We start from the raw sequence: 16655 nt of genomic DNA, 5'->3' as shown, positions 1-16655 counted from the left end.
TGAAGTTCATAGCCTCCTCAGATGGGACCATGCAACCATCCTCTATAGGGCTAAACTATAAATTGTGCTGTGGCCAAAGATGCATAACTTCTCATGCAACAGCAGGAGTGATGAGCCACGGTGTAAGACCAGGAGTCAGTAGCTGGAGGTCAAGGGCAGGAACCTCTTTAACCAGGGTGGTTGCTGGAACCGGTCTCTCATGAAACTACAGTTGGAGGGATCTCAGTGGATCACATTCTTTGAACTCATCGGTACCTGCAGCTCCTCTGTGCTTATTAATCGATGAAAATGAAAATGCTCTGTGTGGCAGCTACATTAGTGGATTCAGTTTTCTCCACAGAAAATGTTCTGCTCGGGAAACAAATTAACACATAGCTACTACAGCATAGCATTGTGGCCTTGTACGTCACACCACGGTTGTGTATCATTAAGTCTTGCAGTGTAGACAGGCATCACAGAGACGACCCTGACACAATTGCAGTACAGTTACTAGGGCTTACTGCTGCCACAGATCTCCTTTGCAGAGCACAGCCACGCAGATCTGCTTAGTGAAGCCTCATTAGTTAGTGTTACAGCCTTTCAAAATCAATTGCTTTAATCATGATTTAGGAGCAAACAGAGATGCAGTTTCTTCCATGCTGACAATAAACCATAGTTTATGTTGGGGAAAAAACACCCTTAAGCGTGCCTATATTTAGACTTGGGCCGAAGTGCCTGAAGGTGTGGTCTTCACAGGCAATCTCAGTTTGTGTGCAGAGAAGCCTCCAAAAGAGGTGGGATCCTGATGCAACTGTATGACTTGCAGAACTGGTGTCTGAGACAAGGACCAGTCACCATAAAGAGCTGTCTCTGTTGAGGCTGGTGTAAGAGACAAGTGAGCCTTTTGGATCTTTCCTGTTAAGAAAACTTCATAAAATATTTTACTTGTAAAACAGTTTCTGCTTGGAGAGTGTGGCAAAGTTCAAACTAATTATTCACTATATTGAGTGAACTCTTTCTCCCATCCTTAGATGTTTGAATCGTCCAGCACACAATGAATGCCTTCTCTGTATTACTACAGCCAAGACAAAATGTGTAATGGATTTTGGCAGATTTCCTCCCACTCCTGCCCATATCTAAAGGAGACTAACATCACTGTTAAAAAAAACATGAAGAACTTCACGCAGATTCTCATTCTGCTTGTAAGGCAAACACAAGTATGATGGAAAGTGTTATCTTTCTGAACTGATTTGTCGCATGTATATTGCTGTTTGAAGCAACAGAGAAGCCATTGTATTGTAAAAGTGTCAGTCTTCAAGCTGAATTTGTAGTTGCAGTTATCTGATTATATAAAAGGAGATGCTGAAGAACTGTAGAAGTCCCTAATATTTACTCAGCAAAAAGGCTGAATCCGCTACATACTTTTCTAGCCATGCACATGTGCGTGGTTTTTTGTATGTCATTTAATGTGTGCTGCATTTTATAGTACAGTTTGTGTCATTCATATCTTTAATTTACTGTATGATTTCCTGAGTATGCAACAATCCCAAAATAAGTGCCATTTTGTGGGTAGCAAAGTATTTGAGTGCGGCTCACCACCTCCAATGTGTCAGCTAGATCTATTGCACCACTACTAATGGCATATTCAGAAGAACTCTTACTCTGCTATTGAAATTCTTCTAAGACTGTATTTAACTTTAGCAAATGTTTCCCACGTGTCTTTGAGTGGCAGTCCATCTTTTGATGTTTATATTTGCCATCTGGAGATGTCAGCTTTGTTCTACTGAAGAACTATGAAATGGTGTAAGTAAATCTCAAGAACTAGAAAAGAACATTTTTTAAAGGTTTACAAACAAATGTACCCATAAACAATATAGAAAAAAATGAAAGTTTTTTCCTGTGTAATGGTATGCACATACTTTTTTGGGAAGTCACTCCACTACCTGAATTTTCTTTCAATCCTATTGCTACAGATAACCCAAAAGAAATTGTAACCAAATTCTGTAAGAGAACGAATATGTAATATAGTTTTTAGCTTATTCATTTTATGCATGTGATCCTATGCTCAGTATGATTAGGCTCACAATTCTTTCAGTACTCCTTATAATGAGGCAGATTTCATTATTTTTGTGGCTTTTCCACACAACTTTTGTGAGAAATATTTGAACAAAGGATGATGTACAAATAAAATAGAAAAAATTCCTGGGTTCCTTGGACAGGCAGATGTGAGATATGCATTTATCTTATGGCTGTTGCCATTACTGTTCATACTTGCAATGATTTGAATGCAGAATCTGAATTTCCTTGTACTCAGCTACAACTCAGATAAGCATCAGAAGAGATTAAATATAAGCACGTAAAGGACATAACCTCCCTTTATGCTGCAGTAGGTTTGTTTTGCCACCAGCTACTGCAGGATAACCACTAACACAAAGTTCAGATCTTGGCAGGTAAAATGCTTCCAGTTGAACTTCATAATGTGGAATATCTGGAGCTATAGCCACATTAAATAGAATTAGATTCAACTAGTGGTTGTAAACCACAGAACAATTAAATCTCAATCCCTAGAAATGTGTTCATGTTCTTTCCAGTTATTTATGCTGTTGAGATCGGCAGGGCCATTTACACTACTCAGAAATGATACACGTTCATCTCTGTTTATATCACCAAGAGAGGCATTGACATCTGCCCTTAGCAATTCTCTCTCTACTCTTTGCTCTTTGTAAGATGAGCTGAGCTTCAATGTCATGTTAAGATTTACTGGTAGCAGTCTGCTTCGAGTTGTTTTCTGGTCACCAGTAGTTTCTTTGGATTCCCTGTTCTCTTTGCTGTTGGCTAGTGCCACTGTGGGAGTTGGGCTTGTCAGAGTTATTTTATACATCATTAGCTCAGCAGTGCAGGGGATGATTACTTTCCCATAGAAAAGTAATTCTTTCTCGGAAGATGCACATAAATCTTGGCTGTTGAGACAGTGACTTTTGTGAATTTCCTTGAAAGCTGAATATTCAGGACTTCTTCGCTGCCTCACACCTCTTGCCGTCATTTAAACTCCTGCCAAAGAACGCTACGGAATCAGCAGCACCGTGCGCCACGTCTTCCAACCTTTGAGACCGCCGGCTTTGTTATCTTAATGGCCTCGTACGCAAGTCTTATTTACTTATTTAATATGATTTCAAGTTCATTTCCTTTAATGATCAGAAGTTGGTGGTGTGGTTTAGCCTTGGAAAGGAATGCTCCTGCAGCCCCGCTGCATTACGGAGCATAACCAGGGCAGAGGCCAGCTGGGCGGCAGCCAGCGCCTGGCTCCGGCGTCTGCAGGCTGGGAAGCTCCAAGGTGAAACGTAATTGGACACACTCAAAAACTAGAGGCCATAAATAGACTAAAACAAATAAATGCATTCAGAAAACCGAGGGCTGCAAGAGCTGGGCTTTTTCAAAACACTCTTCCCTTTTTTTTTTTTTTTTTTACAAAGTCATAATTCAATTTGTGTGGTAATGTAAGTTCCAGCTCTCAGCGCTGCCCCTTCCACAGCTTGACACGTGCTGGCTTTTCTGTCCTACTCCTTATGGTATAGTTTGCTGAAAGGCTCAAGTACATTGCTGTTAGAGTCCATGAGTTTGGCTGGTGGAGTCAGGACAGAGCTTTTCTCCGTGTGTATTTGGGGTGATTCAGTGGCCAGTTCCTGGCATTCCTGCACTGGGGAGCTCATTTTCAGAACCTGAGAGCCGCTCTGTCATAGAAACCTGTGAGGACTCAGGGCATCCAGCACTGCCCCTATGTTTCTCCAAAGTTAAGGTTTGATTTGTAGAATAATTTCCCCAAAGTCCTGTTCTGTTCCTGCTTTGCAGGAGGTCTGATAACTGCAGCAGTCCCTGCTGTTGACCAGGAACCCAGACCTGCAGGGAGACAGGTATGTTACAATAGCAGCAAAGCTGTCAGCCATCCCTCCGCACCTCAGACACTTCAGTGCCGAGGTGGGCCCACATACCTGATAATATTTGTTAGCGCAGAACTCCATTAACCAAGCTGTCAGCCTGACTCAAAGCGTTTTCCCTTCAATTTTTATCTTTATGTTCTCCTACTTGTCCACCTTTCCTATTTCCCTGATGAGCTCTGTCCATCGTTATCAAGAGCAGCACTTTCTGGAGTAGTCTGGAAGAATCTTAGTGATTCCCCTGCTTGCCATTATTTACATTTTATTTTAATTAAAACACAATTTATTTCAATCTTCCTGCACTGTAGCAATATCAATGAAAAAATGTGTGTCCCACGCAGATAATGGAGAATGGTTCCCCCTGTTATTAATCCGTGTTATTTGTTAAATTCCAGTAGTGTTTGCTTTATTTAATGGCTGCACAAATTGCTGGGGGAGGCTGCAGACTTATTAAAGCTTATCTCCCTTGGGCCTAATTCTCTTCTGTTTTGGTTTCTTGTTAGCCACTTATCCTTGTGCAAAGTGTACATCAAATGTTAGGAGGAGCGTATATTTGGGATTCAACAGTATTTTACCTGCATCTACAAAAACCTATAGTGACCCAAAAGTCATGCCGGCAATACCGTACTTCTGGCCGAAGATGTCTTTTGGTGTGTTCCCACTTGCAGGGGTCACTGGGATGCTTGTAGCACAGAGAAATGCTGATGACCCTTTCAGGTGTACACCAGCCCTGAAGGACTAGAGAAGTCATGATGGAGAATCAAAATTCTTACTGGCGGTGACCAAGCCAATAAGACCTAGACCAACACTTCCACAAGCACTTCAGAGAAGTTTATGCATGTAAAGGACTTGTTAGATTGAGATTTTGAAGGAGACACAGAGTCCCTTGGTGGAATTGTCTAGGGAGTCAGCACACGTCCTAGCCAGTGGGTTCCTACTGTGATCTTTTTGTGATGGAGACAGGTCTCAGGACACAGCTCCACTGAGGAACACACCAAGGCACAATTAATTACAGGTATTCCTTTCTCTGACATTTGTCTCTGCCCCTGCCAGTGCTCCACAGGCTGCCCCTTTGCTATGTCAACTTAAAAAAGTAAGCCGGGGGGAAAAATGTGCTGAGTTTTCAAAGCTGGACTAGTTTCTCAGTCAGTCCCACAGAGAGCTGGGTTGGCTTCCCCAATGGGGTGGTGCATTGTGATTTTGAGACTGGGGATTTGTGGTCAGGATGGATGGAGGAGGGCTCTGTGGTTTTGCTGCACATCTTATTGGTGGTTACACTCCAGATACGGGAATATATTCTAACTGGAGCAGGTTTACTGGGGCACTCAGGAGACAATGGCTGTTTTGCAGTTGGTGTGTAAGAGTGAATTATCATATAACACGCATGGGAACTATGGAATTAAATATCAAAATGTAGAAGAGCCTCTGTTTATCCTTACAAACACACTCTAAAGTATTACTTCACGGGAGGCAGCAAGAAAGAAGCCAGAGCAAAAGGAAAAACTAGAATCAATCACAACTGTCAATTAGCAAGTGATGCAGTGCATCAAAAGCACAGAGACTTTATGAAAGCCAGCTATGCAGTGCAGTCATTTATGCTTAGTACTGGCTTGTAACTACTGCTATATGTAAAAGGATAGCAAATAATTAACATAAAACTGGTTAGTTATTACTTGGGCCTGGAGCCAAACCATGTTATAGCTGATTTACCATAAAGGCTTATCTGCATTCGCGCAGTTGCCACCCTTGCTCTGGTACCAGAGCCATTCAGTTGCGGTAACAACTGCAGAAGCCCTTGTTCGATCAGGCAGGGGCATTTTTACTGCCATGTGGCCTAATCTGGTTGTGCAGTCATGTGTGCATAGCACAGCGTATGGATGTATGTTTTACAGCTTTTCCTTAGAAGTGGGTTTAATATGCATGCCAACAGTCTGCATATAAATACCATTTCCATGGAATGATTTCAGGGTATAGGAAAGACAGATTTCGAGGCTTGTTATCATGCTACTGTGATGGGCTTTAAAAAGGAAACATTTTTCCTAGCATGTTATAAATATTGCATTGTGCCATTACAAGCACAAGCTAGGAAACTATCACAGCTACGCATAGAAAGGTAACTATGCAGTGATATGAAATCTCTTGCTCACTTTTGTTTTCCTAACGGAGAGCTGCAAGAAGGAAAACCTGCTAATGTCCAGATATTTTCTCACCCTTTTTAAAAACCAGAATCGCTTGTTGTTTATTTTAGAAACTGAGGTTTTGTTTACAGTGTGTTCTGTGCTGTGAAGCATAAGGAAATACAGGCAGTCCCTGCTTGAGAAAGCTCCGTTCTCACTCAGCTACTTTAAGGCTACATATTCAGAAGGGGACCCAGATTCACATTTGGGTGACCAATCCAACTCATGCACGTCTGTCAGAGGACTCAGGCATTTAAAAACATAAGACTCTAAAAGCAAGCAAGGAGTTAAGCAATAAACCATATCAGGTAGCCTGTTTATTACCATATGGCTATTTCCACTGCTGTTCTCCATAAAGTTGTGCCAGCACTTTCATTTTAAACACTGTTTTTCATTAGTTTATATAACACAGCTGTAAATATTTTTCCAAGCTGAAACTCAGCATTCAAAGCACGAGGGAGAAACTAGGAGAAAAACCCACCCCTGGCTATTGAATGATATGAAAGTAAAACTTCTGGGAGTGTTGCAAGGGACAGGTATGTTCAACTCAATAAAGCTTTGGATTAACAAGTGGAGGATGAACATAGCAACCTCAGAAGAAGTCGTCTGCAAGGTAGCAGTCCTGGAAAAGGCCAGGGAATGGGCCCATGTGTTGAATCTTGAACTGGAATAGAAGAGTTCAATAAACAAAATACCAGTATGGTGATGCTGAAGGAATATAATTAGTCACCACATTCCTGAATTCTGCTCTCTGGTGTTTCCATTGTAAACATGGATTGTCCCCATTAAGCATGGGGAGACCTGTGGATATGAACGTTTGTCCTTGTATAAGTAATAGTGATCAAGGATCTGACGACTAAGGTTGAAATAATACAAGACAGATGAGCCATTTAACAGTCCAGCAGAAAACTATCCTCTTCCTTTCCCAAGCAGCCTAATTTTCTGCCAGGTTAGAGAGCTCCATCAGTTCAGTGGTGCATTTCACAAATGCTAGAGCCAATGCAAATGAAACGGCCAGAGCAAAGACCCTCTTTGCAGCGCCTGTTGATGTAGCTCAGCCCCTTTTCATAGATGGCCTGGGAACATCTTCCAAGTGGGACAGCTTCTTGGTAGCAGTCGCTTCCCCTGGCCCCTCCTGGACCTTGTGCCACTTCTCCATCGGGCTGGCCCAGCTGTTTGTGCAGCCAGATGGTGAACTGCGCCAGGGAACATATATAGCTTTGCTGGGTTATTTCCTAAGGCAGTTTACTGCATGTTTACACAAAGAGTCAGTCTGGTCCAACTTGGGAGGCTGTAGGGAGGCACCAGCGAGCAGCTGAACAGCAACTGCTCCAGTCAGTCCAAAGCAGTACCGACACCAGAAGCCAAACCACAGACTCAGGTTATTACAGTTCTTTCAGTTGCCTTCAGTGACCAATAGGTAGTCACCCTATTCTAACCCCAAATCTTGGTGAGTGAAATCAGTGAGGATTTTTTTCCCATTACTTCAATGGAATTTGATTTAGTGTAAAAAACTCACTTGGGTTTTGACATTGTTAATGAAGCTCCCATCTGAGGGCATTTGGAGCAGGTACTTGCAGGCTGTTTGGGCAGCAACACATAGAGTTTTTCCCATTTCCTGGTTTATTCACAAGCTTTATGTGATTATTGATGTTCTATGGGAGCAGCTATTGGTCTCTGCTCTCACTGAGGATGACGTAAAATGATATTAAAGTAACTCCCTTCAACCTGGACCAAAGGAAAACAAACAAACAAAAAACAAACAAACAAACACCCCAAACAAAAACAGCAAACAAACAAACAACAAAACAAAACAAAAAAAACAAACCAAAACCCCAAACTGTGGCTAATAGAGGCTTCTGTGCATTTGGCTTGGCTGAGAACACAGGCTGGGAAAAGAGTGCTGGAGCATTCACCCTCCTCTTCCCTGTGCTTGTCCACATCCTCTGTGCTTGTGTAGCTGTAGCAGTTGTGCAATGAAAGTCCAGTGCTGGCTCCCCTAAAAGCCATCATAGACTTGCCTATCTGGGTGGGTCAGTAGCTCCATTAAAACCCTACTTGCATTAAACCAGACTGGAGAACAACTCTCTAAAAACCACTGGAGGAGTTCCAGCACCTAGGGATTAAGGTAACAGGCCCCTTAGGCATGTAGCTCATGTTTACAGCAGGATTACTAAAACCTCATTTTTGTTTTGTTTTGGATCTAGGTGCCCAATATCCAGTGTAAGTATCGAAGTTTTGGCCAGCAACTCCCTAGGCATGGCAATACCAAATGATAATTCCTGCTTGAACCTGTGAGGGTTTGGCTCTTTGGAAGGAGCTTTCAGCAACTCTAGAAAAAAATCAGAGGAAACAACTCGATGTCTCTGGGAGAAAGATTTGTTTCTCAGTCCCTCCATTTGAAAAACAGTTATAATTACACCTAACCCCTCAGAAAAGCTGTGAAGCATAATTAGTGCAGGCAAAATCCATCAGTGTGCACATGGTGAAGACTGTTGCCCCGGCAAGGGAAGGAAGAGGTGGCCCAATAACTCTGAGGTGAGTCAGTGATGTTACCTAATCCATAGTACAGCTGTGCTGTGCAGGATGCTCACTGTAAACACACAGCCTTATTGCCTCTTTACCACGGTGGATGAACTGGTTCAGCTAAAATAAGAACACGAATAAACCTGTGTCTGACAACACCTCAGCCTTACCCCCACTTGCGTTCCGGCAGTCCCTGTCCTGGGTGAAATGAGCTGCCAGAGGATTTTTTTTTCCTTAAAGTATTAATTACTTGATTGAACAAAAAGAGGGAAGACAAAAACAACCCAGATAAATACGTTTTTGTGCAGTGTTTCAACCAAAGTTTCCAAGCTGAAGTACAGCAATAAATGTCAGGGACCAGCTGCTTCCTTTCTTACACGAGTCTATGTGGTGATGGTGATTCCCTCTAGATCTCCCCTTGGGAAACACTGGCTGAGAGCATTATTTACAAAAGAAATAAAGGAAGTCAGCAAACAAAGGTAGACTTTATATTATTCCCTTCTCATTTTCCCCTTTCCATTCCACTGAGTGCTGTGGCTGCATTCAGAGGAACCATAAAATCACTTGGCCCATGGAGGCTTTGGTTCCACTCCTCTCTGAAGTCACATCCTGCTTCCCACTGCTGTGCAGGAAGAAGAATGAGGCCAAACATTCAAAGCATAGCACAAGGGTTCAGCAGATGTTGGTTGTCCCCTCACCTTGTCCTTAGGGACACGTTACCTGTCCTGCGGCACATCACTGTTGCTGGTGTCTGGTATAAGGATAAGAGCACCTTGTCACCTCTGGAGGATGCTCCAAGTTCCCCTAATGCTAGGTACGTAGGCAATCACTAGAGAGAGATGCTTATGAAGTGCACAACTCCAGACATCCCACGATTGCAGGCAATGAGGACTTTATGTATTATTTTGATGATTACGTGGCATTTATATTGCAGGAGAGATCAGGCGTGCTAGTAATTGTACATACTGATTGGGAAATATAGTGTCTGTCACTGGGGGATACTTTTAAAAGATAAAGGAGATGGAGCCTGAGGGAAAGAGGTACTCTGTCTTACAAACATATACCAAGGTAAAGATGAGAGCTCTCACACACATTTATAGATCACACCGAGGGAAATATACTCCTAGCGGAACTGTTAATCTTGGCTTTCCTGCTTTGTTGTGTTTTGTTTAGAAATCAATTTTTTGAGTCAGGAAAGGCTCATCAGAGCCTTTATGGGGGGCTAATCAGTAAGGGGATAAGAAAACAAATGGAGATGTGAATAAAAAAAGGAACAGAAGGAAATAATATGAGTTTAATAGGAATGGAAAAACATACAGATGGAGAATGCTAACATGGGGACATGACAGGGTGCAGAGTTAGAAGAGCACCATAAAGGAGAGAAAACTGCCATTGGTAGTTTAGGAGAAGAGTGAAAAATAGCCAAAATTTCAAATGGGTAAATGTTGGGCTCAGGAGCTCTAGAGGCATCAGAAGGGAACCAGCAACCACTGGGGCTGAGGCAGGGACCCTGCCCAAGCAGGACAGTAGCGGATGCTGCCACCCCCTCCCATGATGCTTCCCTATCAGCATCCTTTTCTTAGGTCTGCTCTTAGAGTAGCTGCTCCTAAAGCCACAAGTCTTGATCCAAGCAGTCCTGCACCCCCATGCTAAGAAATGTGCAAAATACAGAGTCGAATCCATTTGCAGTTGTCCTTCATTCCAGTGAAGTTCCAAACTAAATTTGGGGCTATGTTTGGGTTTTAAGAGGAACTGATGCCTGGGTCAGGCATTTCTTAGATTCATCTTCCTCATTTACAAAAAAGCTCTTTGAATTCATGTCTCCCCAAACACTGCAAGAAAGCAAATCATGCCTTTCCAACAAATTCCACTCTCAACTCTTAGTTTCTTCCTTTCTTCCACTAGAGATGACACATCACCCATTCTCTGATTTTTTCTTCTTTATTTCCATTTCCCCTGCACATGCACCCTTTGGTCTGTAATCACTCCTAAGAAAGCTCTTTGTCACTCAGAGTGATGCCTCCCACTCACGACGCTGTGCAACCACACTGCCCCTTCAGCCGTGTCACCACCACTGCTGCAGTGCAACCGCCAAGCAGGAAACCCATCCAGGTTTATGGTCATGCTCTAAAATTGGGAGGAGGAGAGGAGGGAGGGTGGGAGAGGCATGGTTATTTTTAACCTGGATCGATTCCCTTACCCACTTCATGCTGCAATCTTGTAAAATCTTGTGCTGGTGGAGCAGGCAATGGCAATGAGCTGGTGGCTGGGGGCTGTGCTGCTGGACCCTCCTTGCCAACAAGGCAGGGGTGGCATATGCATGTGCTCTGCTCAGCCTGTGCCATGCTGGCCAGTGGCTTCTACTGCAGGCACCTCAAAAATGAACCCTTCGGTTCCTCCTTCCATTCAGGGAGTTCAGGGCATCAAGCAGATGGAGCTGAGAGCTTTTATTCCCACAGAAAACCGGGGGTGTTTAAGCTCTACCTGACATTGCTTTACTGTTGTTTATATCCATTCATGTAGAGCTATGTTGGCCCATCACACAGATGAGGATCTGTTTGACTGTACTGACTGCTCTTGCAATATTGAGTTCCATGACATCAGGTGATGTTGTTACAGTCCAGCTGTTGGAATAAGACAATCCTATGTGAATCTCAGCTTTCTTTTTACTTTTCTAAAGTAAACTCATGGCAGGAAAATGAGGGAAGCCTGACAATGTGACACAAAGGCTGAAGCATTTGAATCCCCATAAAACACGCTTCAAATGTACACATTTTGTAAAGTCTCATTATTTTTTGAGGCTTGATTCATGACAGCTGAATCCTCGGGACCGGCAATATTCATATAATGTAAAAGAGCTATAAACATTAAAGAAGTAAAAATGTACAAAGCTTCTACATCACCCCTCAGCTGCAGCCAAGCTACACCTCATCAGAATTTATTGCAGCATCCTCAAGCAGAGCAAGTGGTGAAGAGGTACTATTATTTCTGATTACAAATGGACTGGGTAAGAGTATCAGCGCTATAAACACCCCATTATAGAATGGGCTGCACAGTACAACACCTACTATATTAATAACACTCAATTCTTCAGTTTTAAAAATAGTGTTCTCAGGAAGAAAAGCAATTGCATTCTAGTCTGACACCTGAAAGGAAATGTGGAAAGGAAATAACTGTAACTGGCACAGCTAATAATGCGTTATGATGTTACCCTCCTGGGCACCAGGGGGAATTGTCCTGCACTTTAGACTGGAATTAGCCTGATTTCTCAAGCATAAATCTGTGTTAATCCTTCTAAAAGTTAAAGAAAAGCCCAGGTGAGCTTTTGGTCCCCATAGAACTCCTCTGCACTATTTTGATGGAAGAAAAGGGTCAGAAAGATGCCTCTGTGGTTTGTTGGAAGGCAGCCCTCATACAAGGGAGCCAGAGACACCCCTGCCATCCCCGTGCAGTCTCTCCCCAAGAGAGCAACCTGCCCTTGGGTAACCTTTACCTAATGTTATGGTCCCTCATGGCCTTTGGCAACTCAGAGATTAGAGGACTCCTCTGAACACAGAAGCTTCACCAATTTAACTTATATCATGGCTTTGATTTCCATTCCAGAGCCAGTTCAAGGTGTGGTGTCACAGGTTACTACCTCTCTGTTCCCATCCCTCTGCCAGAGGTCTGTCCCTCCCAGTGGAGCTGGTGGCCCTTGTTGCGGCTGTTCATCTCAGCTGCTTTTGTACAAAACCCAACAGTTTCCCAAGCACCTCACCTGTCCCCATCCAACCCTTGTAAAAGGATGCTGAACTTTCGCCCCACATGAGCTGGGGCAGGGGGAGGTTCAGTTCTGCCAGCCCACTGTGGGATGATGATGACCAGCACAAGAACTGAGTAAACACCTGGGGTGGGGACTCCTCAAATGTAGCAGTGAGGGTTGTCAGCCTTTGTCAGTCAGCCCAGCTGCTTCTACAGCCCCACGGAGTTCAAATCCTCCTCTCCCACACGCCAGCAGCATGCTCGACCCACACGGCTGAGGGATAGCTGGAGGAGAAGGGGACACTCGCTGTCTCATCCCATGATTTATGATCTGCTGATAAAAAAGAAATCAAGATTCAGGCAGAAGGAGCAAAGGGAGGCCTACTGGTGGATCTCAAAGTGAGGCAGATAGTTTTATGCTCATTGCATAGACACTGCACCAATAGCACTGAGTAGGTGCTTGATTTGCTGAAGGTCACTTAGCAAGCAAATGACAGAACTGGGAAAAAATGTCACCCTAGATCCTTTCCAGTGACTTGCTCACTTCATGACAGTGCCTTCAACTAAGAACCTCTCTGGCAGAGACAGACCATGGTTAAATGCTTGCATCTTCTTCCCAGCCCCTGGCCAGGCATCGCATCTGAACCGAATCTGTCCTACCCCTTCCTAAGCCCCCTTCCACCACCCAGATTGTGCATGAGGGGACTTATATGACCCCAGTTGCACCCATACACCCACCCCAGAAGAGTGTGGTGGAATGCATCTAGGCTTCAAGACACATCAGTTTATCCAGCCCAGATTAATGTGACATCTTTGGTTAAACTGGTGCAACGTTACACATGGGCTACAATGGTAGCCCCCACGACCTCTGAGAAATAAGACAGCTGAAGAAGGGCCTAAAGGTTTTTTTAAACCTTTGTCCCTTCCGTTTTTCAGACTCGGTAGTGCATTAGCACAGCTAATCCAACCCATTTTGGAGCAAGTGTAGATTGAATTAATCTATCTCAACTCCAGTTGTACAATGATAGGCTTCTTTAATGGCAGGAAGTTGGCTGTTCCCATATTCTTCTCTGCGACAAAAGTGCTGGGCACTGCTGGATGAGAAAATACCTATGGCTTTCTCTAAAGAGCCAGTGAAATAAAATCACCGGAGGAAGTATTCCAAAGCCCTTCAATACAGCAAACTGTGTGGGCAAAGCAGTACAAGCAAGGATTACATCACCCCTAGAAACAAACAAACAGCTCTGTGAAGGTAATTACCAAGTATGATGTCAACAACTGGGTAGGGGTATGTGTAAACACTGCTGAACCAGAACACTGAATGTGTTATCCTGGAGAACAGAATGAGAGCATTTCAAGGCATATGTTAATTCATCAGCTCTCACCATTATTCCTGATTATGAGTGCTTGCGTTTCAACACTGTCTTGGGAAGCTGTGAACATCAAAGCCCAGAGATGCGTGCACACACACATCCAAGTCCACCAGCTCTGCTGGGAAGGTGTGAATCTCCATCAGGCAGATGAAAACAAATAGCAGGAAGCCTATGAAACTACATCTTAAGCCAGCTCTGGGAATGTGAATCAAAGCCACGATTTAAGTTGCTTTGATTCAGGCCCTGTGTAGAGACTAGAAACTGAAAATCAAAGTGGGTCTTGGTACCTTTTTCAAGGAAGTAGCTCCATGGCCTAGAAGAAAAGAGTTGGCAGCTCCCTCAGAAGCGCAGGTCCAAAACACAGCTGAGATGTAGGGAGAAGTTCTTTTCTCTTTTTCAGAGCTGGCTACACAAAGGAGTTTACTTTGAAGTCTGGTGTCGCAACATAATTGCTTCATAAAAACTGGTATGCAGGAACAGTCTCTTAATGAAGACACCGTTTTTACTTCCCAAGTCTTTGTTTCTGCTTGGAGAAAGGGACGAAGAACACTTCATCCTGTGCGGTGAGCTGGGTCCCCACGGCACCTGGTGGAGCTGCTGGGCTGCAGGATGGCTCCTCTGGCACCCAGTGGGGTGGGTGACAGAGCGTAGCCAGAAGTCCCTGATTTCCAACCAGAAATTTCCACACCATCAAACCCCTGTGATTCACCTTTTGGGTGGTATCATTGTTCAAGTTCCCAACACATCACTGCGAACAAACCACTTCTCCCCAAGGTAACTGGGCTGGTAACTGGGCGTAGGTGGCAATCAGCATGGGGATATTAGACATGTCAGTGCCAGACAGCTGCAAGTTTTCCAACCAGGCACAACTCTCCCACGCAATTTTGGCTGTAATTTTTCTGGCTTCCTCTTCCTAGCTGGCAGCAGTGCCAGAAGAACGAGGATGCAGAGGAGGAACATAAGGAGCTCAATATGTCTGAGCAAGGTTCTCTCCTGGAAGAACTGCCTCTCAAATGTCTTCTCATCATATGCTTTCCATCCCCTGGTGGGAGAGGAGTATACTGAGGGCCACCACTGGTGCACAGGACCTGCTCCAAGGTGAGAAGAGGCACTTTTCTACACGCGGTTCACCTGAGAGCCAACACTTCAGCCAGCCTACCCAAAAGCAGCCAGCCATCACTATCCAGAAAGGTGTCATCAGGGCAGCCTGTGAAAGTCCCCAGGTCCCAAGGTGTTAGTGTCACCTGTGAGGGTCCCTAAATTCACTGGCTGGTCTGGCAGAACACCCCTTACTATTGTTATCCCAGAGCCAAGTCCTGAAGTTAATAAATACGACCCAGTACCCATAGCTGGGTGCAGCCCTGGCCTCAATGGGGCAGACCACACCAGTGCAGGATCACTCCTGCTTACCTGGACCAGTCCCCTCTCGGGCTGTGCCACTGGTGGTACCTCAGGCCCTGTGGCTTTCCAGGGAAACTTCATCCAGGGGTTGTCTGCTCTATTTCAGGCCTTGTGAAAAGCTTACAGAGGTCTTGGTCTTTACAGCATATGCAATTCAGCAGATTGTCACCTGCCTCCACTGCTGAAATGAAAAAAGGACTGCCATCCCACTTAAGAGTGTAATTATCAGTGCCAGAGTTTCTCCTTTAGTTTCTAGAAGATCCTGTCCGCACCCTCTCTGCGTGGCTAAGACATTGGTGGGACATCTGGATCACAGAAAAGTACATTTAATGACAGCAGGAGCAGTGATGGGACAGCACTGCAGTGCAGATCCCCATAGTCACAAACTGCACAGAGACATCAGCAGAGCTGTGTGAACCAAGCACAATCGGTCCACAGCCACAGCTGCCCCCTCACTCCACCAGAAAGAAAGAAGGACTCACCTCAGCTGGAGAGCAGAGGCTCAGACGCTTCTAGGCTGTCTTAGCAGCCTGTGTCACACAACCATTAGAGTGGCAATTTCCAGAGCATGCGTCAGACAGCCCTCCTACACTGCTACTGAGAGCAACACCTTGGATACAGGCCTGACATAATACTTGGAGTATTTGTCATGATTTGTGGTACATAGCATCACTGATCCAGTGACATGACCTGCTGAGCTGTGTGGGACATTTCCTTTGCTATGAGGTGCGAGTTCTGCATGCTCGGCAAGCCTTTATTAATTTTAAATAGAATGGTTGATGTCAATTAACTGTGGGAGATATGTCAGCGTTTGTTGATGCCCTCTGTACACCTTTATTAATTTTTCATGCTGTCATGGTTGCGATTCAGCTTGGGGGAAATGTCAACAGTAGCACAGAACATTTCCCTGCAGGGCCCTGTGTTGGGTGGCAGGGGTGGAGAAGAGGGAGAGGCTCTGTCTTACTGCTCGGTGAGGCTTTTTTTCCTGAGTGCCTGAGTACACTTATGAACGTATAAAATTGTGAAACTTGTGCATAACCAGTCTGAATACCTAAATGCTGGCCTGTGGGGCTTCCCTCCCTGCTTGCAGCATCATTCCAAAAGCTTTGTAGGCCTTTTCTAGGTCATTATCGATTTTATATATTGGACTACTAGTTGGATAGTGCTCGTGCATTAAAAAAATATATATTCAGCTTTGAAATGAAGACAAGTATTAGACAAAACTTTTTCTTCCCCCTCCTTGAAACTGTAGTGCTTTAATGATGTGCAAACAGAGCAAAGGCAAGGGGAGTTAAATTAAAGGACAAGGGAGATTTCAGTATACAGAGCTGGGAGCTCTTGGCACGTTGTAGAGAGTTTCCCAGTGTGTGTGACCAGCTTTCCCTATCTAGGAATCTTGGGAACTGCTATGGCATGGCTTTATAATCTGCTCACAACATCAAAGGTGGATACACCTCCATGAACCATTTTTGCACCAGTTCTTTGATCAGGAAGAGAATTGTGTTGCATTCCCTGGCCTCTGC

Source organism: Streptopelia decaocto, assembly GCF_964273445.1.
Source record: "Streptopelia decaocto genome assembly, chromosome: 2".
Lineage (NCBI taxonomy): Eukaryota > Metazoa > Chordata > Aves > Columbiformes > Columbidae > Streptopelia > Streptopelia decaocto.
Note: the sequence above shows the minus strand (reverse complement) of the source record.